Raw genomic sequence first — 23,055 nt, forward strand, 5'->3', positions numbered from 1 at the left:
CTTAGGTAGGAATTGAGAACGGGTCCGCAACTCCGCTCTATCCATATGGAAAACCAGATAGGGGCTTTTATGTGATAAAGCCGCCAATTCCGAAACTCGCCTAGCCGAAGCCAAGGCTAACAACATGACCACCTTCCAAGTGAGATATCTCAACTCCACTGTTTTAAGTGGTTCAAACCAATGCGACTTAAGGAAACTTAAGGTCCCAAGGCGCCACCGGAGGTACAAAAGGAGGCCGAATATGCAGTACTCCCTTCTCAAAAGTCTGTATTTCAAAGGCCAATTCCCTTTGAAAGAAAATGGATAAGGCCGAAATCTGAACTTTAATGGAGCCTAATTTTAGGCCCAAATTCACTCCAGTTTGTAGGAAGTGAAGAAAATGGCCTAGATGGAATTCTTCCGTAGGAGCATTCCTGGCCTTACACCAAGAAACATATTTTCACCATGGCCCTCATTCCGAGTTGATCGGTCGCAAGGCGAATTTAGCAGAGTTACACACGCTAAGCCACCGCCTACTGGGAGTGTATCTTAGCATCTTAAAATTGCGACCGAAGTATTCGCAATATTGCGATCACAAACTACTTAGCAGTTTTAGAGTAGCTCCACACTTACTCTGCCTGTGCGATCAGTTCAGTGCTTGTCGTTCCTGGTTTGACGTCATAAACACACCCAGCGTTCGCTCAGACACTCCCCCGTTTCTCCGGCCACTCCTGCGTTTTTTCCGGAAACGGTAGCGTTTCCATCCACACGCCCCTAAAACGTTGTGTTTCCGCCCAGTAACACCCATTTCCTGTCAATCACACTACGATCGCCGGAGCGAAGAAAAAGCCGTGAGTAAAAATCCTATCTTCTTAGCAAAATTACTTGGCGCAGTCGCAGTGCGAACATTGCGCATGCGTACTAAGCGGATTTTCACTGCGATGCGATGAAAAAGAACGAGCGAACGACTCGGAATGAGGGCCAATATACGGTGATAATGTTTTCTGTCACGTCCTTCCTAGCCCTAATCAGAGTAGGAATTACCTCATCAGGAATGCCCTTTTCCACTAGGATCCGGCGTTCAACCTCCATGCCGTCAAACGCAGCCGCGGTAAGTCTTGGAACTGATAAAGCCTAATATTTATATTATTTAAAACACTCTAAAAGGTTAAAGAACACAGTACGCAATTGGCGTATTGAATACCGTAAGGGAACGCACGTAGCGTAACAAACGCTTAGCCGTGAATGAGACGCACGAGCGGCACGTTCGCTCACGGCTCAAAGCGTACAGGCAAGCACGCTATAGGCTGCCGACTAACGTAATGATATGCTATCAGCGTAGCGGACGCTCGAGACCACGAGGAGATCACAAGCGGCGCTGACGCTCACAGAGTTTAAACCTTAACAACTATACCATCAACAATGTATTTATACAGTAAACCTTTGTGCAGTGATAAGGTGTAACTGCAACGCAGTGTAACCTTGTTAGTTAAAAAGATGTATGAGCGTCTGCGACGCTCTGAGAACCCCTTAGCAATATAATAAACACTCTAATACCGGTCTAAGGTTCTAACGCCTTTAAGGATAGAATGAACGTTCACTTTGCAAAAGAATACACATTACAAGTTATACACTACCAAAATAACATAGAATTCCTAACCAAGTTACTACACATAAAATACAATAAAAACACAATACACTTTTAAAGGGGAAGGAGAGAGAGAATGGCTTATAACATTAAATAAGAGACAATATGGTTGCAGAGAACTTACGCACAAGGGGAAACAATCGCAAGCGACTTTCTGGATATCCAGCTCCCGATTATCAGTGATGAGAACCGTTGAAGAAGAGTAGAGAGCTGGATCAGATCGGCTTGTCTTTTTATACACTACACACAATACAGTACAATGGTCCCTATATCCTTATTGTTCATTGGACACAGGAATTCGTCTCCGCATTATAACAAAAGGTCATAGGTTGGTTCATACAGGTGGGCTGTGACTATTCCAAACTGCTCAGGTGGGTGGGAAACTAGGTTTCCCGCCGCATGGGTAATAAAGTGCAAATATAGTAAAAGTCCATAAACTTCTTATGTCCATAACTATACGCACGAGCAAGTTATCCGCTTCAAACCAACACCGGAATATTGCTAATTATATTCTCTTCCGATGGATACTAAACACCACTGTGTAACCCCTGTCTGACCCTTCGTATCAAACAAAGAGGGATCTCTTTGTCCCAGAACATGCTACATTAACTAAACTTTCAGATTCTATCAAAGGGACCAAAATCTACAAAATACATTACATGGTTAAAATATGTAACGATTTAGTCGCCCGCTAGACATACACAAACTCTACCGTAAATGCGCATATCGTGCGCCTGCGGGTGCACGCACAGGCGAGTATGCGCACGCACGGGAGGGCTCATGCACGTGCAGCAGGCACTCGCATGAGGTGCAAATATGGCAACGTGTAGCGTGATATTTTTCTGACTTTGACAGAACAGACAGGGACCTTGTTGTAACAGGTCCTGCCGTAGAGGAAGAGGCCACGGATCTTCTGTGATCATTTCTTGTAGATCCGGATACCTGGTCCTTCGTGGCCAATCTGGAACAATGAGAATTGTTCTCATTCCTCTTCTTATTATTATCCTCAACACCTTGGGTTTGAGAGGGAGAGGAGGAAACACATAGACCGACTGGAACACCCACGGTGTCACCAGGGCGTCCACCGCTACCGTCTGAGGGTCTCTTGACCTGGCGCAATACCGTTGTAGCTTTTTGTTGAGACGGGATGCCATCATGTCTATTTGGGGTAGTCCCCATCGACTTGCAATGTGCGCGAAGACTTCCTGATGAAGTCCCCACTCTCCCGGATGCAGATCGTGTCTGCTGAGAAAGTCCGCTTTCCAGTTGTCCACTCTCGGAATAAACACTGCTGACAGAGCGCTTACATGATTCTCCTCCCAGCGAAGAATTCTGGTGACTTCCGCCATTGCCACTCTGCTCCTTGTACCACCTTGGCGGTTTACATGAGCTCCTGCGGTGATGTTGTCTGACTGGATCAGAACTGGTCGATTGCGAAGTAAGACCTCCGCTTGACGTAGGGCGTTGTATATGGCCCTTAGTTCCAGGATGTTGATGTGAAGACAAGTCTCTTGACTTGACCAAAGTCCTTGGAAATTTCTTCCCTGTGTGACTGCTCCCCAACCTCGGAGGCTCGCGTCCGTGGTCACCAGGATCCAGTCCTGAATGCCGAACCTGCGGCCTTCCAGGAGATGAGCACTGTGCAGCCACCACAGGAGAGATATCCTGGCTCTGGGAGACAGGGTGATCCTTTGATGCATTTGTAAATGAGACCCGGACCATTTGTCCAGTAGGTCCCACTGAAAAGTCCTCGCATGGAACCTGCCGAAGGGGATGGCCTCGTACGATGCCACCATCTTCCCCAGGACATGGGCGCAGTGAAGCACTGAAAAACCTTTTTTGGCTTTACTAGGTTCCTGACCAGAGCTATGAGCTCCTGAGCCTTTTCCATCAGAAGAAACACCTTTTTCTGTTCCGTGTCCAGAATCAGGCCCAAAATGGTCAGACGCATTGTAGGAACCAGCTGGTACTTTGTTGTAACGTCCTCATTGACAGTGACACGCTATCCATTAACTTCTCTCGAGATCTCGCCTTTATGAGGAGATCGTCCAAGTATGGGATAATTGTGACACCCTGCTGGCGCAGGAGCACCATCATTTCCGCCATTACCTTGGTGAAAACTCTTGAAATTGCTAATAACAGTCCTGCACCGCAAATCTCAGGAACGCCTGGTGAGGAAGAAAAACCGGAACATGAAGGTAAGCATCCTTTATGTCCAGGGAAACCATCCAATCCCCCCCCCCTGCCCCCTCCCCCTCCAGGCTGGCGATGACCGCTCTGAGCGATTCTATCTTGAACTTGAACTTTTTCAAGTACAGGTTAAGGGATTGTAGATTCAAAATGGGTCTGACCAAACCATACGTTTTCGGAACCACAAACAGGGTCGAGTAATACCCCTTTCCTTGACAGAGAAGAGGAACCTTGACTATCACCTGTTGCAGGTACAATTTTTGAATTGCAGTTAACACTAACTCCCTTTCTGAGGAAGAAGCCAGAAGAGCCGATTTGAAAAATCCGGAGAGGAGGCATCTCTTCGAATTCCAGCCTGTATCCCTGAGAAACAATCTCTATTGCCCAGGGATCCACCTGTGAGTGAACCCAGACATGGCTGAAAAAACGAAGACGTGCCACCACTTGATCTGGCCCCCCCAGGGAAGCCCCAGCGTCATGCGGTGGATTTTGCAGACGTAGGGGGGGACTTCTGCTCCTGGGAACTAGCTGTGTGCAGCTTTTTTCCCTTGCCCTTACCTCTGGCAAGAAAGGACGATCCCCGTACTTTTTTGTTTTTATTTGAACGAAAGGACTGCATCTGGTAATGAGGTGCCTTCTTAGTATGTTGTGGGGGAACATAAGGTAAAAAATAAGAATTTACTCACCAGTAATTCTATTTCTCGTAGTCCGTAGTGGATGCTGGGGACTCCGTAAGGACCATGGGGAATAGACGGGCTCCGCAGGAGACTGGGCACTCTAAAGAAAGATTAGGTACTATCTGGTGTGCACTGGCTCCTCCCTCTATGCCCATCCTCCAGACCTCAGTTAAGGAAACTGTGCCCAAAAGAGCTGACATTACAAGGAAAGGATTTTGGAATCCAGGGTAAGACTCATACCAGCCACACCAATCACACCATACAACTTGTGATAACCTTACCCAGTTAACAGTATGAACAACAACTGAGCCTCACTCAACGGATGGCTCATAACAATAACCCTTATTAAGCAATAACTATATACACGTATTGCAGAAAGTCCGCACTAGGGACGGGCGCCCAGCATCCCACTACGGACTACGAGAAATAGAATTACCGGTGAGTAAATTCTTATTTTCTCTAACGTCCTAGTGGATGCTGGGGACTCTGTAAGGACCATGGGGATTATACCAAAGCTCCCAAACGGGCGGGAGAGTGCGGATGACTCTGCAGCACCGAATGAGCAAACACAAGGTCCTCCTCAGCCCTGTATCAAACCTGTAGAACTTTGCAAAAGTGTCTGACCCCGACCAAGTAGCTGCTCGGCAAAGCTGTAAAGCTGAGACCCCTCGGGCAGCCGCCCAAGAAGAGCACACCTTCCTTGTGGAATGGGCTTTCACTGATTTAGGATGCGGCAATCCCGCCGCAGAATGAGCCTGCTGAATCGTGCTACAGATCCAGCGAGCAATAGTTTGCTTTGAAGCCGGAGCACCCAGCTTATGCTTTGGGTGCATACAGAATAAACAGCGAGTCAGTCTTCCTAACTCCAGCCGTTCTGGAAACATATATTTTCAAAGCCCGGACTACGTCCAGCATCTTGGAGTCCTCCAAGTCCCTAGTAGCCGCAGGCACCACAATAGGTTGGTTCAAATGAAACGATGATACCACCTTTGGGAGAAATTGGGGACGAGTCCGCAATTCTGCCCTGTCCATATGGAAGATCAGGTAGGGGCTTTTACATGACAAAGCCGCCAATTCTGACACACGCCTAGCCGATGCTAAGGCCAACAGCATGACCACTTTCCATGTGAGATACTTTAGTTCCACGGTCTTAAGTGGCTCAAACCAGTGGGATTTCAGGAAATCCAACACAACGATAAGATCCCAAGGTGCCACTGGTGGTATAAAAGGGGGCTGAATACGCAGTACTCCCTTTACAAACGTCTGAAACTCAGGCAGTGAAGCCAGTTCTTTTTGAAAGAAAATAGGGCCGAAATCTGGACTTTTATGGACCCTAATTTTAGGCCCATAGTCACACCTGACTGTAGGAAGTGCAGAAATCGACCCAGCTGGAATTCCTCTGTAGGGGCCTTCCTGGCCTCACACCAAGCAACATATTTTCGCCATATACAGTGATAATGCTTTGCTGTCACATCCTTCCTAGCTCCTATCAGCGTAGGAATCACTTCATCCGGAATGCCCTTTTCCATTAGGATCCAGCGTTCAACCGCCATGCCGTCAAACGCAGCCGCGGTAAGTCTTGGAACAGACAGGGCCCCTGAGAGGCAGAGGCCATGGGTCCCGAGAGGCAGAGGCCATGGGTCCTCTGTGATCATCTCTTGTAGTTCTGGGTACCAAGTCCTTCTTGGCCAATCCGGAACGATGAGTATTGTTCTCACTCCTCTTATTCTTACTATCCTCAGCACCTTGGGTATGAGAGGAAGAGGAGGAAACACATAAACCGACTGGAACACCCACGGTGTCACTAGTGCGTCCACAGCTATCGCCTGAGGGTCCCTTGACCTGGCGCAATATCTTTTTAGCTTTTTGTTGAGGCGGGACGCCATCATGTTCACCTGTGGCCCATCGATTTGCTATCTGTGTGAAGACTTCTTGATGAAGTCCCCACTCTCCCGGGTGGAGGTCGTGTCTGCTGAGGAAGTCTGCTTCCCAGTTGTCCACTCCCGGAATGAACACTGCTGACAGTACTTGCACGTTATTCTCCGCCCAACGAAGAATCTTTATGGCTTCCGCCATTGCCACCCTGCTTCTTGTGCCGCCCTGGCGGGTTACATGGGCGACCGCCGTGATGTTGTCTGACTGAATCAGCACTGGTTGGTCTCGAAGCAGGGGCTCCGCTTGACTCAGGGCGTTGTATATGGCCTTTAGTTCCAGTATATTTATGTGCACACAAGTCTCCTGACTTGACCACACCCCTAGGAAGTTTCTTCCCTGAGTGACTGCCCCCCATCCGTGGAGGCTTGCATCCGTGGTCACCAGGAACCAGTCATGTATGCTGAACCTGCGGCCCTCGAGAAGGTGAGCACTCTGCAGCCACCACAGAAGAGACACCCTGGCCCTCGGGGAAAGGGTGATCAGCCGATGCATCTGAAGATGCGATCCGGACCACTTGTCCAACAGATCCCACTGAAAGATCCTTGCATGGAACCTGCCGAAGGGAATGGCTTCGTATGAGGCCACCATCTTTCCCAGGACTCGCGTGCAGTGATGCACCGACGCCTGTTTTGGTTTGAGGAGGTCTCTGACCAGAGTCACGAGCTCCTGAGCCTTCTCCGCCAGGAGAAACACCTTCTTCTTCTGGTCTGTGTCCAGAATCATACCCAGGAAGGGCAGACGCGTCGTAGGAATCAGCTGCGACTTTGGAATATTCAGAATCCAGCCGTGCTGTTGCAACACTTCCTGAGTGTGTGCTACGCTGATCAACAAATGCTCCCTGGACCTCGCCTTTATAAGGAAATCGTCCAAGTACGGGATAACTGTAACTCCTCGCTTCCGAAGGAGTACCATCATTTCCGCCATTACCTTGGTAAATACTCTCGGTGCCATGGACAGACCAAACGGCAACGTCTGGAATTGGTAATGACAGTCCTGTACCACAAACCTGAGGTACTCCTGGTGAGGTGGATAAATGGGGACATGCAAGTACGCATCCTTGATGTCCAGAGATACCATAAAATCCCCCTCTTCCAGGCTTGCAATGACCGCCCTCTCTTGAGATAAATGTTCAGGGATTTTAAATTCAGAATGGGTCTTACCGAACCGTCCGGTTTCGGTACCACAAACATAGTGGAATAGTAACCCCTTCCTTGTTGAAGGAGGGGAACCTTTACTATCACCTGCTGGAGGAATAGCTTGTGAATTGCCGCCAGTACCACCTCCCTTTCCATGGGGGAAGCTGGCAAGGCCGATTTTAGGTAACGGTGAGGGGTCGTCACCTCGAATTCCAGCTTGTATCCCTGAGAGACAATTTGTATAACCCAAGGATCCACCCGTGAGCGAACCCACTGGTTGCTGAAATGTCGGAGACGCGCCCCCACCACTCCTGGCTCCGCCTGTGGAGCCCCAGCGTCATGCAGTGGACTTAGTGGAAGTCGTGGAGGACTTTTGTTCCTGGGAACTGGCTGCATGGTGCAGCTTCTTTCCTCTCCCCCTGCCTCTGGCAAGAAAGGAAGCACCTCTGACCTTCTTGTTTCTCTGAGAACGAAAGGACTGCATTTGATAATACAGTGCTTTCTTGGTCTGTGAGGAAACCTGAGGCAGGAAAGTCGACTTTCCAGCTGTCACTGTGGATACGAGGTCCGAGAGACCGTCCCCAAACAATTCCTCACCCTTATAAGGCAACACCTCCATGTGTTTTTTACAGTCGGCATCCCCTGCCCATTGCCGAGTCCATAAGACCCTCTTGGCAGAAAATAGACATTGCATTAATTCTAGAACCTAGCAGGCAAATGTCCCTCTGGGCATCCCGCATATACAAGACGGCGTCTTTTATATGGCCCAGGGTTAGCAAGACCGTGTCCCTGTCCAGGGCATCTATGTCCTCTGACAGAGTATCTGTCCAAGCTGCTACAGTGCTACACTTCCAGGCTGAAGCAATAGCTGGTCTCAGTAGAGTACCAGAGTGTGTATAAACAGACTTCAGGATAGCTTCCTGCTTCCTATCCGCAGGCTCCTTTAGGGCGGCCGTATCCTGAGACGCAGGGCCACCTTCTTAGATAAGCGTGTCAGCGCCTTGTCTACCTTAGGGGGGGATTCCCAACGTAACCTATCCGTTGGCGGGAAAGGGTAGGCCAGCAGTATTCTTTTGGGAATCACAATTTTCTTATCAGGGGAGCTCCACGCTTCTTCGCATAACTCATTTAATGCATGTGACGGGGAAAAAGTCACTGTCTGCTTTTTCTCCCCAAACATATGTACCCTCTTGTCAGGGACAGGGTTAACCTCTGAAATGTGTAAAACATCTTTCATTGCAATAATTATATAGCGGGTGGCCTTTGTCATTTTAGGCTGCAATTGTGCCTCATCGTCGACACTGGAGTCGGACTCCGTGTCGGCATCCGTGTCAACAATCTGAGATAGTGGGCGTTTAAGAGACCCTGACGGCCTCCGAGTTGCCTGGGCAGGCCCGGGTTGAAAGCCCGGCTGTCCCCCGGCTGCAACATCATCAAACCTTTTATGTAATGAGTTTACATTATCATTTAAGACCTTCCACATATCCACCCAATCAGGTGTCGGCCCCGACACCACATTTATCTGCATTTGCTCCGCCTTCACGTAACCCTCCTCATCAAACATGTCGACACAGCCGTACCGACACACAGCACACACACAGGGAATGCTCTGACTGAGGACAGGGCCCCACAAAGGCTTTTGGGAAGACAGAGAGAGAGTATGCCAGCACACACCACAGCGCTATATAACCCAGGGATACACACTATAAAAAGTGATTACCCAATAGCTGCCGATTATATGACTTTTGCGCCTAAATTTCTGTGCCCCCCCCCCTCTCTTTTTACCCTTCTTGTATCAGGATACTGCAGGGGAGAGCCTGGGGAGCGTCCTTCCAGCGGAGCTGTGAAGAAAAAATGGCGCTGGTGTGCTGAGGAAGAAGGCCCCGCCCCCTCAGCGGCGGGCTTCTGTCCCGCTTCTGTGTGAGAAAAAATGGCGGGGGATTTTACATATATACAGTGCCTGACTGTATATATGTAGTTTATGCCAAAAGGTACTTCAATTGCTGCCCAGGGCGCCCCCCCCCCCAGCGCCCTGCACCCTACAGTGACTGGAGTGTGTGGTGTGCTGTGGGAGCAATGGCGGACAGCTGCGGTGCTGTGCGCTACCTTAAATGAAGACAGGAGTCTTCAGCCGCCGATTTCACCGTCTTCAAGCTTCTGTTCTTCTGGCTCTGCGAGGGGGACGGCGGCGCGGCTCCGGGAACGGACGATCGAGGACAGCTGCCTGTGTTCGAACCCTCTGATGCTAATGGTGTCCAGTAGCCTAAAAAGCGCAACCTAGCTGTGAACAGGTACGTTTGCTTCTCTCCCCTCGGTCCCTCGTAGCAGTGAGTCTGTTGCCAGCAGAAGCAGTAGCGCTGCTGTAATGTATAATCGCCAATTATGTGCCCCCCCTCTACTTCAAAACTCTCTTTTACCGTGTGTCAAGCAGGGGAGAGTTCGGGGAGCTTCCTCTCAGCGGAGCTGTGGAGAGAAAATGGCGCTGGTGAGTGCTGAGGGAGAAGCCCCGCCCCCTCGGCGGCGGGCTTCTGTCCCGCTCAAACTTAATAAAATATGGCGGGGGCTCATTTTATATACATGTATATAGTCATTTGCCATAGAAGAGGTATTCTATTGCTGACCAGGGCACCCCCCCCCCCTCCCCGCACCCATACAGTTACCGGAGTGTGTGAGGTGTATGGGAGCAATGACGCACAGCTGCAGTGCTGTGCGTTACCTCAGTGAAGCACCCGGGGGCTTCTGCCGCCTCAGTATCTTCTTTCTTCGTTTCTTCTGGCTCTGTGAGGAGAACGGCAGCGCGGCTCCCGGATGAACGCCCAGGACGAACCTGTGTTCCACTCCCTCTGGAGCTAATGGTGTCCAGTAGCCGAGAAGCAGAGCTTATCATTTAAGTAGGTCTGCTCCTCTCTCCTCAGTCCCTCGATGCAGGGAGACTGTTGCCAGCAGTGCTCCCTGAAAATAAGAAAAAAAACTAACAAATATGCTTTCTTAGCAGGAAACTCAGGAGAGCTCCCTGCAGTGCACCCATCTCCTCTGGGCACAGTCTAAAACTGAGGTATGGAGGAGGGGCATAGAGGAAGGAGCCAGTGCACACCCAGAGTCTAAAGTCTTTCTTAAAGTGCCCATGTCTACTGTGGAGCCCGTCTATTCCCCATGGTCGTTACGGAGTCCCCAGCATCCTCTAGGACGTTAGAGAAATAAACGTTTTTTGTATTGCGTGCAAGTATAATTGTATAGGAAGGGTAACAATATTCTAGAAAGTGACAATTAATGTTGTTTCGTAAGGTTAATTATTATGCAATAATAAGATTTTACACACCGGTAAATCTATTTCTCATAGTCCGTAGTGGATGCTGGGGACTCCGTAAGGATCATGGGGAATAGACGGGCTCCGCAGGAGACTGGGCACTCTAAAGAAAGATTTAGTACTATCTGGTGTGCACTGGCTCCTCCCTCTATGCCCCTCCTCCAGACCTCAGTTAAGGAAACTGTGCACGGAAGAGCTGACATTACAAGGAAAGGATTTTTGGAATCCAGGGTAAGACTCATACCAGCCACACCAATCACACCGCATAACTTGTGATTAACTTACCCAGTTAACAGTATGAACAACAAGAGACCATCAGATAAACCTGATGCAACCATAAAATAACCCTTAGTTAATATACAAGTATTGCAGAAGAAGTCCGCACTTGGGACGGGCGCCCAGCATCCACTACGGACTACGAGAAATAGATTTACCGGTGAGTAAAATCTTATTTTCTCTAACGTCCTAGTGGATGCTGGGGACTCCGTAAGGACCATAGGGATTATACCAAAGCCTTTAAACGGGCGGGAGAGTGCGGATGACTCTGCAGCACCGAATGGGCAAACACAAGGTCCTCCTCAGCCAGGGTATCAAACTTGTAGAATTTTGCAAACGTGTTTGAACCCGACCAAGTAGCAGCTCGGCAATGCTGTAATGCCGAGACCCCTCGGGCAGCCGCCCCAGAAGAGCCCACCTTCCTCGTGGAATGGGCTTTCACTGATTTTGGATGCGGCAACCCAGTCGCAGAATGAGCCTGTTGAATCGTGCCACAGATCCAGCGAGCAATAGTCTGCTTTGAAGCAGGAGCACCCAGCTTGTTGGATGCATACAGGATAAACAGCGAGTCAGTCTTCCTGACTCCAGCCGTTCTGGTTACATAAACCTTCAAAGCCCGGACTACGTCAAGCAACTTGGAATCCTCCAAGTCACGAGTAGCCGCAGGCACCACAATAGGTAGGTTCAAATGAAAAGATGACACCACCTTTGGCTGAAATTGCGGACGAGTCCGCAATTCTGCCCTGTCCATATGGAAAACCAGATAGGGGCTTTTACATGACAAAGCCGCCAATTCTGACACACACTTAGCCGGAGCTAAGTCCAACAGCATGACCACTTTCCACGTGAGATACTTTAGCTCCACGGTTTTAATTGGCTCAAACCAGTGGGATTTCAGGAAACTCAAACCACGTTAAGATCCCAAAATGCCACTGGTGGCACAAAAGGGGGCTGAATATGCAGCACTCCCTTAACAACCGTCTGAACCTCCAGCAGTGAAGCCAGTTCTTTTTTTAAAGAAAATGGATAGGGCCGAAATCTGGACCTTTATGGACCCTAATTTTAGGCCCATAGTCACTCCTGACTGTAGGAAGTGCAGGAATCGACCCAGCTGGAATTCCTCTGTAGGGGTCTTCCTGGCCTCACACCAAGCAACATATTTTCGCCATATACGGTGATAATGCTTTGCTGTCCCGTCCTTCCTCGCCTTTATCAGCGTAGGAATAACTTCATCCGGAATGCCTTTTTCCGCTAGGATCCGGCGTTCAACCGCCATGCCGTCAAACGCAGCCGCGGTAAGTCTTGGAACAGACAGGGCCCTTGTTGCAACAGGTCCTGTCTGAGAGGCAGAGGCCATGGGTCCTCTGTGAGCATTTCTTGCAGTTCCGGGTACCAAGTCCTTCTTGGCCAAACCGGAACAATGAGTATTGTTCTCACTCCTCTTTTTCTTACGATTCTCAGCACCTTGGATAAGAAAGGAAGGAGAGGAAACACATAAACCGACTGGAACATCCACGGTGTCACCAGTGCGTCTACACTATCGCCTGAGAGTCTCTTGACCTGGAGCTTTTTGTTGAGGCGGGATGCCATCATGTCCACCTGTGGCAGTTCCCACCGACCTACAATCTGCGCGAAGACTTCTTGATGAAGTCCCCACTCTCCCGGGTGGAGGTCGTGCCTGCTGAGGAAGTCTGCCTCCCAGTTGTCCACTCCCGGAATGAACACTGCTGACAGTGCGCTTACATGATTCTCCGCCCAGTGAAGAATTCTGGTGGCATCTACCATCGCCACCCTGCTCCTTGTGCCGCCATGGTGGTTTACATGAGCCACTGCAGTGATATTGTCTGACTGAATCAGAACCGGTTGGTCGCGAAGCAGGGTCTCCGCTTGACTTAGGGCGATGCATATGGCCCTTAATTCCAGGATATTTATGTGAAGGCAAGTCTCCTGACTTGACCTTCGCCCTTGGAAATTGTTTTTCTTGTTTGACTGCCCCCCACCCTCGGAGGCTTGCATCCGTGGTCACCAGGACCCAGTCCTGAGTGCGGAACCTGCGACCTTCGAGAAGGTGAGCACTCTGCAGCCACCACAGGAGAAACACCCTGGCCCTGGGGGATAGGTGATTAACCAATGCATCTGAAGATGTGATCCGGACCACTTGTCCCTTAAGTCCAATTGGAAGGTCCTCACATGGAACCTGCCGAGGGGAATGGCCTCGTACGATGCCACCATCCTTCCCAGGACTCGAGTGCAGTGATGCACTGACACCTGTTTTGGTTTCAATAGATTCCTGACCAGTGTCACGAGCTCCTGAGCTCTCTCTTATCGGGAGATAAACCCTTTTCTGGTCTGTGTCTAGGATCATGCCTAGAGCTGTAGGAACCAACTGCGACACTGGAATATATAGAATCCAGCCGTGTTACCGTTACACTTCCAGAGAAAATAATACGCTGTTCAGCAACTGCTCTCTCAATCTCACTCTTATGAGGAGATCGACCAAGAACGTGATAATAGTGACACCTTGCTTCCGCAGGAGCACCATCATTTCCGCCATCACTTTGGTGAAAACTCTCAGGGCCGTGGAGAGACCAACCGGCCACGTCAGAAATTGGTAATGACCATTTTGTACCGCAATTCTGAGGTACGCCTGATTAGGTGGATAAATGTGGACACGAAGGTATGCATCCCTTTTGTCCCGAGACACCATAAAATCTCCCCCTTTTTAGGCTTGCAATGACCGCTCTTAGCGATTTCATCTTGCACTTGAACCTTTCCAGGTATATGTTCAGGGATTTTAAATTCAATATGGGTCTGACCGAACCTTACGGTTTTCGGGACTACAACCTGGTGGAATAATAACCCCCTCCTTGTCGAAGGAAGGGAACCTTGACCACCACCTGTTGAAAATACAACTTGTGAATTGCAGTTAACCCTGTTACCCTCTCGCAGAGGGAAGCCGGCAAGGCCGTCAGTGAGGAGGCATCTTCTCCAAATCCAGCTTGTACCCCGAAGACACAACATCTATTGCCCAGGGATCTAATAGGGAGTGAACCCACTTGTGGCTGAACTTACGAAAGCGTGCCCCCACCGGGCCTAGCTCCGCCTGTGGAGCTCCAGCGACATGCGGTGGATTTTTGCAGAGGCCGGGAGGACTTCTGATCCTGGGAACTAGCTGTGTTGTGCAGCTTCTTTTCTATGACCCCGCCTCTGGCAAGAAAGGACGCACCTCGGACTTTCTTGTTTCTTTGTTCGAAAGGCCGCATTCGATAATGCCGTGCTTTCCTAGGCTGTGCAGGAATATAAGGCAAAATATCATAATCCTAAATCTGCATCATCTGTCCATTGCATATTCTACAGGACAAGTCAAGCAGAAATCGACATAGCGTTGACTCTAGGACCCAGTATACACATGTCTCCTTGGGCATGTTATATATCTCTTAAGACAGCATCTTTATCTATATATACCTATACATATCTATATGTATACTAGGGTCTCAATCTCTGCTGATAAGGTACCTATCCATGCTGCCACAGCTCTATAAACCCATGCCGACACAATCGCCGGTCTGAGTAGTGTACCAGAATGTGCACGCTATCTGCAGGATCCCTGAGAATAGCTAGTGCTACCTTCTGTGCAAACAGGACCCCCTAGGGGAAGATTCCCAACACATCCTGGCCCTAAATGGGGAAAGGATACTGCCTGAGAATTCTTTGTGGGAAGCTGCAGTCTCTTGTCTGGAGATTCCCGCTCTTTTTCCTCATGAGAGGAGGGAAATTTACCTCAGCTTTCTTCCCCTTAACATGTGTACCCTTGTGTCAGGGACAGATGAGTCATCAGTGATATGCAAATCATCTTTTATTACAATATTCATATATTGAATACTTTTTCTGCCATTCTGGCTGTAACTTTGCATTATCGTAGTCGACACTGGAGTCACCCTCCGTGTCGATATCAGTGTTTATTATTTTGGATAGTGAGCATTGAGACACTGAAGGTCTCTGCGACATAGGGACAGACATGGGTAGATTTCCTGTCTGTTCCCTAATCTTTTGTGCAATAAATTCACCTTAGCACTTACACATATCCAAACAGGTGTCAAACACATATTCGCTCTATCTCCTCCTTAGGGGATCCTTTTACCTCAGACATGTTGACACACACGTACCGACACACCACACACACAGGGGATGCTCTATTTGAAGTATGCCAGCACACACCCCAACGCTATATGACCCAGGAATTACACAGTGACTTAGTGTTAACCCAGTAGCTGCTGTATATATTGTTTTTGCACCAAATGTATGTGCCCCCCCTCTCTTTTACCCTCTTCTACTGCAGGTGAGAGCCTGGGGAGCTTCTCTCAGCGGATCTGTGGAGAGAAAATGGCGCTGGTGAGTGCTGAGGAAGAAGGCCCCGCCCCCTCAGCGGCAGGCTTCTGTCCCGTTTCTGTGTAAAAATAATGGCGGGGGCTCGTACATATATATATATAGTGCCTGACTGTATATATGTATCATTTTGCAAAAAGGTATCTTAATTGCTGCCCAGGGCGCCCCCCCCCTGCGCCCTGCACCCTACAGTGACCGGAGTGTGTGGTGTGCTGCGGGACCAATGGCGCACAGCTGCAGTGCTGTGCGCTACCTTAAGTGAAGACAGGAGTCTTCTGCCGCCGATTTCGATGTCTTCATGCTTCTGCTGCTTCTGTACTTCTGGCTCTGCGAGGGGGATGGCGGCGCGGCTCCGGGAACGGACGATCAAGGTTAGGTACCTGTGTTCGATCCCTCTGGAGCTAATGGTGTCCAGTAGCCTAAGAAGCGCAACCTAGCCGCAGTTAGTAGGTTTGCTTCTCTCCCCTCAGTCCCTCGTAGCAGAGAGTCTGTTGCCAGCACAAGCTCTCTGAAAATAAAAAACCTAACTAAAATACTTTCTTTCTTAGTAAACTCAGTAGAGCCCACTAGGAGCACCCGGCTCTGGCCGGGCACAGATTCTAACTGAGGTCTGGAGGAGGGGCATAGGGGGAGGAGCCAGTGCACACCAGATAGTACTAAATCTTTCTTTAGAGTGCCCAGTCTCCTGCGGAGTCCGTCTATTCCCCATGGTCCTTACGGAGTCCCCAGCATCCACTAGGACGTTAGAGAAAAATACTTACCTTTATACTGGAGTCGGTTTGAAGACGTCTGGAGGGATCTGAAAAACATAGAAGCAAGAACCGGGGTAAAAGCAGGTGTCGTTGCAGTATTCAGTAAAGTGTACATATAACTATCTTTACCAGCTTTCCCAAGCAAGCCAGAATAGTCTTAGTGCTTGGGAGGAGGCACACCTTTGAGGTATAATTCGTAACCCTATCCCACACAGTCCCATAGGGGAGGGCAGGGTTACATAATTGATGTCACTGTAACACTCTCATATCCCCTCACCTCCCCAGTCATGTCCCTGTATTATTACTATAGATAATAAGATTTTACTCACCGGTAAATCTATTTCTCGTAGTCCGTAGTGGATGCTGGGACTCCGTAAGGACTATGGGGAATAGCGGGCTCCGCAGGAGACTGGGCACATCTAAGAAAGATTTAGGACTACCTGGTGTGCACTGGCTCCTCCCACTATGACCCTCCTCCAGACTTCAGTTAGGATACTGTGCCCGGAAGAGCTGACACAATAGGGAAGGATTTTGAATCCCGGGTAAGACTCATACCAGCCACACCAATCACACCGTATAACTCGTGATATTATACCCAGTTAACAGTATGAACATAACAGAGCCTCTCAACAGATGGCTCAACAATAACCCTTTTAGTTAACAATAACTATATACAAGTAATGCAGACAGTCCGCACTTGGGACAGGCGCCCAGCATCCACTACGGACTACGAGAAATAGATTTACCTGTGAGTAAAATCTTATTTTCTCTGACGTCCTAGTGGATGCTGGGACTCCGTAAGGACCATGGGAATTATACCAAAGCTCCCAAACGGGCGGGAGAGTGCGGATGACTCTGCAGCACCGAATGAGAGAACTCAAGGTCCTCACCAGCCAGGGTATCAAATTTGTAGAATTTTGCAAGTGTGTTTGCCCCTGACCAAGTAGTAGCTCGGCAAAGTTGTAAAGCAGAGACCCCTCGGGCAGCCGCCCAAGATGAGCCCACCTTTCTTGTGGAATGGGCTTTTACGGATTTAGGATGCGGCAGTCCAGCCGCAGAATGCGCCAGCTGAATTGTGCTACAAATCCAGTGAGCAATAGTCTGCTTAGAAGCAGGAGCAACCAGTTTGTTGGGTGCATACAGGATAAATAGCGAGTCAGTTTTCCTGACTCCAGCCGTCCTGGAAACAAAGTTTCAAGGCCCGGACTACGTCCAGTAACTTGGAATCCTCCAAGTCCCTAGTAGCCGCAGGCACTACAATAGGTTGGTTTAAGTGAGAAGCTGACACCACCTTAGGGAGAAACTGGGGACGAGTCCTCAATTCCGCCCTATGCATATGGAAAATCAGATAAGGGCTTTTACAGGACAAAGCCGCCAATTCTGATACACGCCTGGCCGAAGCCAAGGCCAATAACATGACCACTTTCCACACGAGATATTTTAGATCCACGGTTTTTAGTGGCTCAAACCAGTGTGATTTTAGGAAACTCAACACCACATTGAGATCCCAAGGTGCCAGTGGAGGCACAAAAGGGGGCTGAATATGCAGCACTCCTTTTACAAATGTCTGAACTTCAGGTAGTGAAGCTAGTTCTTTCTGGAAGAAAATTGACAGAGCCGAGATCTGTACCTTAATGGAGCCTAATTTCAGGCCCATAGTCACTCCTGCCTGTAGGAAGTGTAGAAATCGACCCAGTTGAAATTCCTCTGTTGGGGCCTTTCTGGCCTCACACCAAGCAACATATTTCCGCCATATGCGGTGATAATGTTTTGCAGTTACATCTTTCCTGGCTTTAATCAGCGTAGGAATGACTTCCTCCGGAATGCTCTTTTCCTTTAGGATCCGGCGTTCAACCGCCATGCCGTCAAACGCAGCAGCGGTAAGTCTTGGAACAGACAGGGCCCCTGCTGCAGCAGGTCCTGTCTGAGCGGCAGAGGCCATGGGTCCTCTGAGATTAACTCTTGAAGTTCCGGGTACCAAGACCTTCTTGGCCAATCCGGAACAATGAGTATAGTTCTTACTCCTCTTTTCCTTATTATCCTCAGTACCTTGGGTATGAGAGGAAGAGGAGGGAACACATAAACCGACCGGTACACCCACGGTGTCACTAGAGCGTCCACAGCTATCGCCTGAGGGTCCATTGACCTGGCGCAATATTTTTCTAGTTTTTTGTTAAGGCGGGACGCCATCATGTCCACCTGTGGCTTTTCCCAATGGTTTACTATCTGTTGGAAGACTTCTGGATGAAGTCCCCACTCTCCCGGGTGGAGGTCGTGCCTGCTGAGGAAGTCCGCTTCCCAGTTGTCCACTCCCGGAATGAACACTGCTGACAGTGCTAACACGTGATTTTCCGCCCATCGGAGAATCCTTGTGGCTTCTGCCATCGCCGCCCTGCTTCTTGTGCCGCCCTGTCGGTTTACATGGGCGACCGCCGTCATGTTGTCTGACTGGATCAGAACCGGATGGTTTTGAAGCAGGGCCTTTGCCTGACTCAGGGCATTGTAAATGGCCCTCAGTTCCAGAACATTTATGTGTAGGGAAGTCTCGTGACTTGTCCAAAGTCCTTGGAAGTTTCTTCCCAGCGTGACTGCACCCTAGCCTCGAAGGCTGGCATCCGTGGTCACCAGGACCCAGTCCTGTATGCCGAATCTGCGGCCCTCCACGAGATGAGCACTCTGCAGCCACCACAAGAGAGACACCCTGGTCCTTGGAGACAGGGTTATCAGCCGATGCATTTGAAGATGCGATCCCGACCATTGGTCCAAGAGGTCCCACTGAATTATTCTGGCATGGAACCTGCCGAATGGGATTGCTTCGTAGGAAGCTACCATCTTTCCCAGGACTCGTGTGTAGTGATGCACCGACACCTGTTTTGGTTTTAGGAGGCCTCTGACTAGAGACGACAGCTCCTTGGCTTTCTCCTCTGGGAGAAACACTTTTTTCTGGACTGTGTCTAGAATCATTCCCAGGAACAGTAAACGTGTCGCAGGAACCAGCTGTGACTTTGGAATATTCAGAATCCAACCATGCTGGTGTAGCACCTCCTGAGATAGTGCTACGCCCACTAACAACTGCTCGCTGGATCTCGCTTTTATCAGGAGATCGTCCAAGTATGGGATAATTAAAACTCCCTTTTTTCGAAGGAGTATCATCATTTCGGCCATTACCTTGGTAAATACCCTCGGTGCCGTGGACAGGCCGAACGGCAACGTCTGGAATTGGTAATGACAATCCTGTACCACAAATCTGAGGTACTCCTGGTGAGGATGGTAAATGGGGACATGTAGGTAAGCATCCTTGATGTCCAGAGATACCATGTAATCCCCCTCTTCCAGGATTGCAATAACCGCCCTGAGCGATTCCATCTTGAACCTGAATTTTTTTTATATACCGTATATACTCGAGTATAAGCCGACTTTTTCAGCACTTTTTTTTGTGCTGAAAAAGCCCCCTCGGCTTATACTCGAGTCAGCGTTAGGAAGGACACGGAGAGCACAGCGCGCGGCTCTCCTGTGTCCCTCCTGCATCTCTGGCAGCAGCGGCGGGGTATGTGTTCAAGGATTTTAAATTTAAAATGGGTCTCACCGAACCGTCCGGTTTTGGTACCACAAACATTGTGCAATAGTAACCCCGTCCTTGTTGAAGTAGGGGCACTTTGACTATCACCTGCTGGGAATACAGCTTGTGAATTGCCTCTAACACAGCCTCCCTGTCTGAGGGAGTCGTTGCTAAGGCAGATTTGAGGAAACGGCAGGGGGGTAATGTCTCGAATTCCAGCTTGTACCCCTGAGATACCACTTGAAGGATCCAGGGATCTACTTGTGAGCGAGCCCACTGATTGCTGAAGTTTTTGAGACGGGCCCCCACCGTACCTGGCACCGCCTGTTGAGCCCCAGCGTCATGTGGCGGACTTAGCAGATGAAGCGGGGGAGGACTTTTGTTCCTGGGAAACGGCTGAATGCTGCAGCTTTTTCCCTCTACCTCTGCCTCTGGGCAGAAAGGACGCGCCTCTACCTCGCCTGCTCTTTTGGGGACGAAAGGACTGCACCTGATAATATGGTGCTTTCTTTGGTTGTGAGGGGACATGTGGTAAAAAAGCTGACTTCCCAGCCGTTGCTGTGGACACCAGGTCCGAAAGACCATCCCCAAACAACTCCTCACCCTTGTAAGGCAAAACTTCCATGTGCCTTTTAGAATCTGCATCCCCTGTCCACTGCCGGGTCCATAACCCTCTCCTGGCAGAAATGGACAGTGCACTGATTTTAGATGCCAGCCGGCAAATATCCCTCTGTGCATCTCTTATGTAAAAGACCGCGTCTTTAATATGCTCTATGGTAAGCAATATAGTGTCCCTGTCTAAGGTGTCAATGTTTTCTGACAGGGATTCTGACCACGCAGCAGCAGCACTGCACATCCAGGCTGAAGCAATAGCTGGTCTCAGCATAACACCAGTGTGTGTTTATATATAGCTTTCAGGAGAGCCTCCTGCTTTCTATCAGCAGGTTCCTTTAGGGCGGCCGTATCCGGAGACGGTAATGCCACCTTTTTTGATAGACGTGTAAGCGCTTTATCCACCCTAGGTGGTGTTTCCCAACGTGACCTATCCTCTGGCGGGAAAGGGTACGCCATTAGTAATTTTTTTGAAATCAACAATTTTCTAGCGGGGGAAGCCCACGCTACCTCACACACATCATTTAATTCTTCAGAAGGGGGAAAGACTACAGGTAGTTTTTTCTCCCCAAACATAATACCCTTTTTTGTGGTACCTGGGGTTACATCAGAAATGTGTAAAACATTTTTCATTGCCTCAATCATATAACGAGTGGCCCTAGTGGACATTACATTTGCGTCATCGTCGTCGACACTGGTATCAGTATCCGTGTCGACATCCGTGTCTGTCATCTGAGGTAGCGGGCGCTTTAGAGCCCCGGATGGCCTTTGAGACGCCTGGGCAGGCACAAGCTGAGAAGCCGGCTGTCCCGCATTTGGCATGTCGTCAAATTTTTTATGTAAGGAGTCGACTCTTTTGCGTAATTCCTTCCACAAGTCCATCCACTCAGGTGTCTGCCCCGCAGGGGGTGACAACACATTCATAGGCACCTGCTCCTCCTCCACATAAGCCTCCTCATCAAACATGTCGACACAGCCGTACCGACACACCGCACACACACAGGGAATGCTCTGATAGAAGACAGGACCCCGCAAAGCCCTTTGGGGAGACAGAGTGAGAGTATGCCAGCACACACCAGAGCGCTATATAACACAGGGATTAACTAAATTATATCCCCTTATAGCTGCTGTATATGTATATTGCGCCTAAATTTAGTGCCCCCCCTCTCTTTTTTACCCTTTCTGTAGTGTAGTCTGCAGGGGAGAGCCAGGGAGCTTCCTTCCAGCGGAGCTGTGAGGGAGAAATGGCGCCAGTGTGCTGAGGGAGATAGCTCCGCCCCTTTTTCGGCTGACTTTTCTCCCACTGTTTTCTGTATTCTGGCAGAGGTAATTATCACATATATAGCCTCTGGGGCTATATATTGTGATATATTTGCCAGCCAAGGTGTATTTATTGCTGCTCAGGGCGCCCCCCCCTAGCGCCCTGCACCCTCAGTGACCGAAGTGTGTATGAGTAGCAATGGCGCACAGCTGCAGTGCTGTGCGCTACCTTGGAGAAGACTGATGTCTTCAGCCGACGATTTTCCGGACTCTTCTTGCTTCTGGCTCTGTAAGGGGGCCGGCGGCGCGGCTCCGGGACCGAACATCAATGGCCGGTTCCATGCGGTCGATCCCTCTGGAGCTAATGGTGTCCAGTAGCCTAAGAAGCCCAAACTACCCACAGTTAGGTTCGCTTCTTCTCCCCTTAGTCCCTCGGTGCAGTGAGCCTGTTGCCAGCAGGTCTCACTGTAAAATAAAAAACCTAAATTATACTTTCTTTCTAGGAGCTCAGGAGAGCCCCTAGTGTGCATCCAGCTCGAGCCGGGCACAGGATTCTAACTGAAGTCTGGAGGAGGGTCATAGTGGGAGGAGCCAGTGCACACCAGGTAGTCCTAAATCTTTCTTAGATGTGCCCAGTCTCCTGCGGAGCCTGCTATTCCCCATGGTCCTTACGGAGTCCCAGCATCCACTTAGGACATCAGAGAAATAAGTGATGCCACTGTGACACTACCAGATCCCCTCACCTCACGTTGTGTCCGTGTATTATTACTATACATATAAGTGATGTCACTGCGACTCTCCCAGATCCCCTCACCTCCCCAGTCATGTCCCTGTATTATTACTATAGATTTGTGATGTCACTGTGACTCTCCCAGATCCCCTCAACTCCCCACAATCATGTCCCTGTATTATTAATATAGATATAAGTGATGTCACTGACACTCCAAGATCCCCTCACCTCCCCAGTCATGTCCCTGTATTATTACTATAGATATAAAAGTGATGTCACTGACACTCCCAGATCCCCTCACCTCCCCAGTAATGTCCCTGTATTATTACTATAGATATAAGTGATATCACTGTGACACTCCCAGATCCCCTCACCTCCCCAGTCATGTCCCTGTATTATTACTATATATATATATATATATATATATATATAAAAGTGATGTCACTGACACTCCCAGATCCCCTTACCTCCCCAGTCATGTCCCTGTATTATTACTATAGATATAAGTGATGTCACTGTGACACTCTCATATCCCCACACCTCCCCAGTTATGTCCCTGTATTATTACTATAGCTATAAGTGATATCACTGTGACACTCCCAGATCCC

At 49.4% G+C, this 23,055-nt stretch overlaps 1 protein-coding gene across 1 annotated transcript in view; it reads right to left on the bottom strand.

Annotated features, from left to right (window-relative positions):
• LOC135054548 (oocyte zinc finger protein XlCOF6-like) overlaps positions 1-23,055 on the bottom strand; it is a 60,354-nt gene that overhangs the window by 26,905 nt on the left and 10,394 nt on the right. The window contains exon 2 of the mRNA XM_063957702.1: positions 16,296-16,333. The gene's annotated coding sequence lies outside the window, so the exon portion shown is untranslated. The remainder of the gene's footprint in view (positions 1-16,295; positions 16,334-23,055) is intronic.

The sequence above is a fragment of the Pseudophryne corroboree genome, chromosome 3 (genome assembly GCF_028390025.1).
Source record: "Pseudophryne corroboree isolate aPseCor3 chromosome 3, aPseCor3.hap2, whole genome shotgun sequence".
NCBI lineage: Eukaryota > Metazoa > Chordata > Amphibia > Anura > Myobatrachidae > Pseudophryne > Pseudophryne corroboree.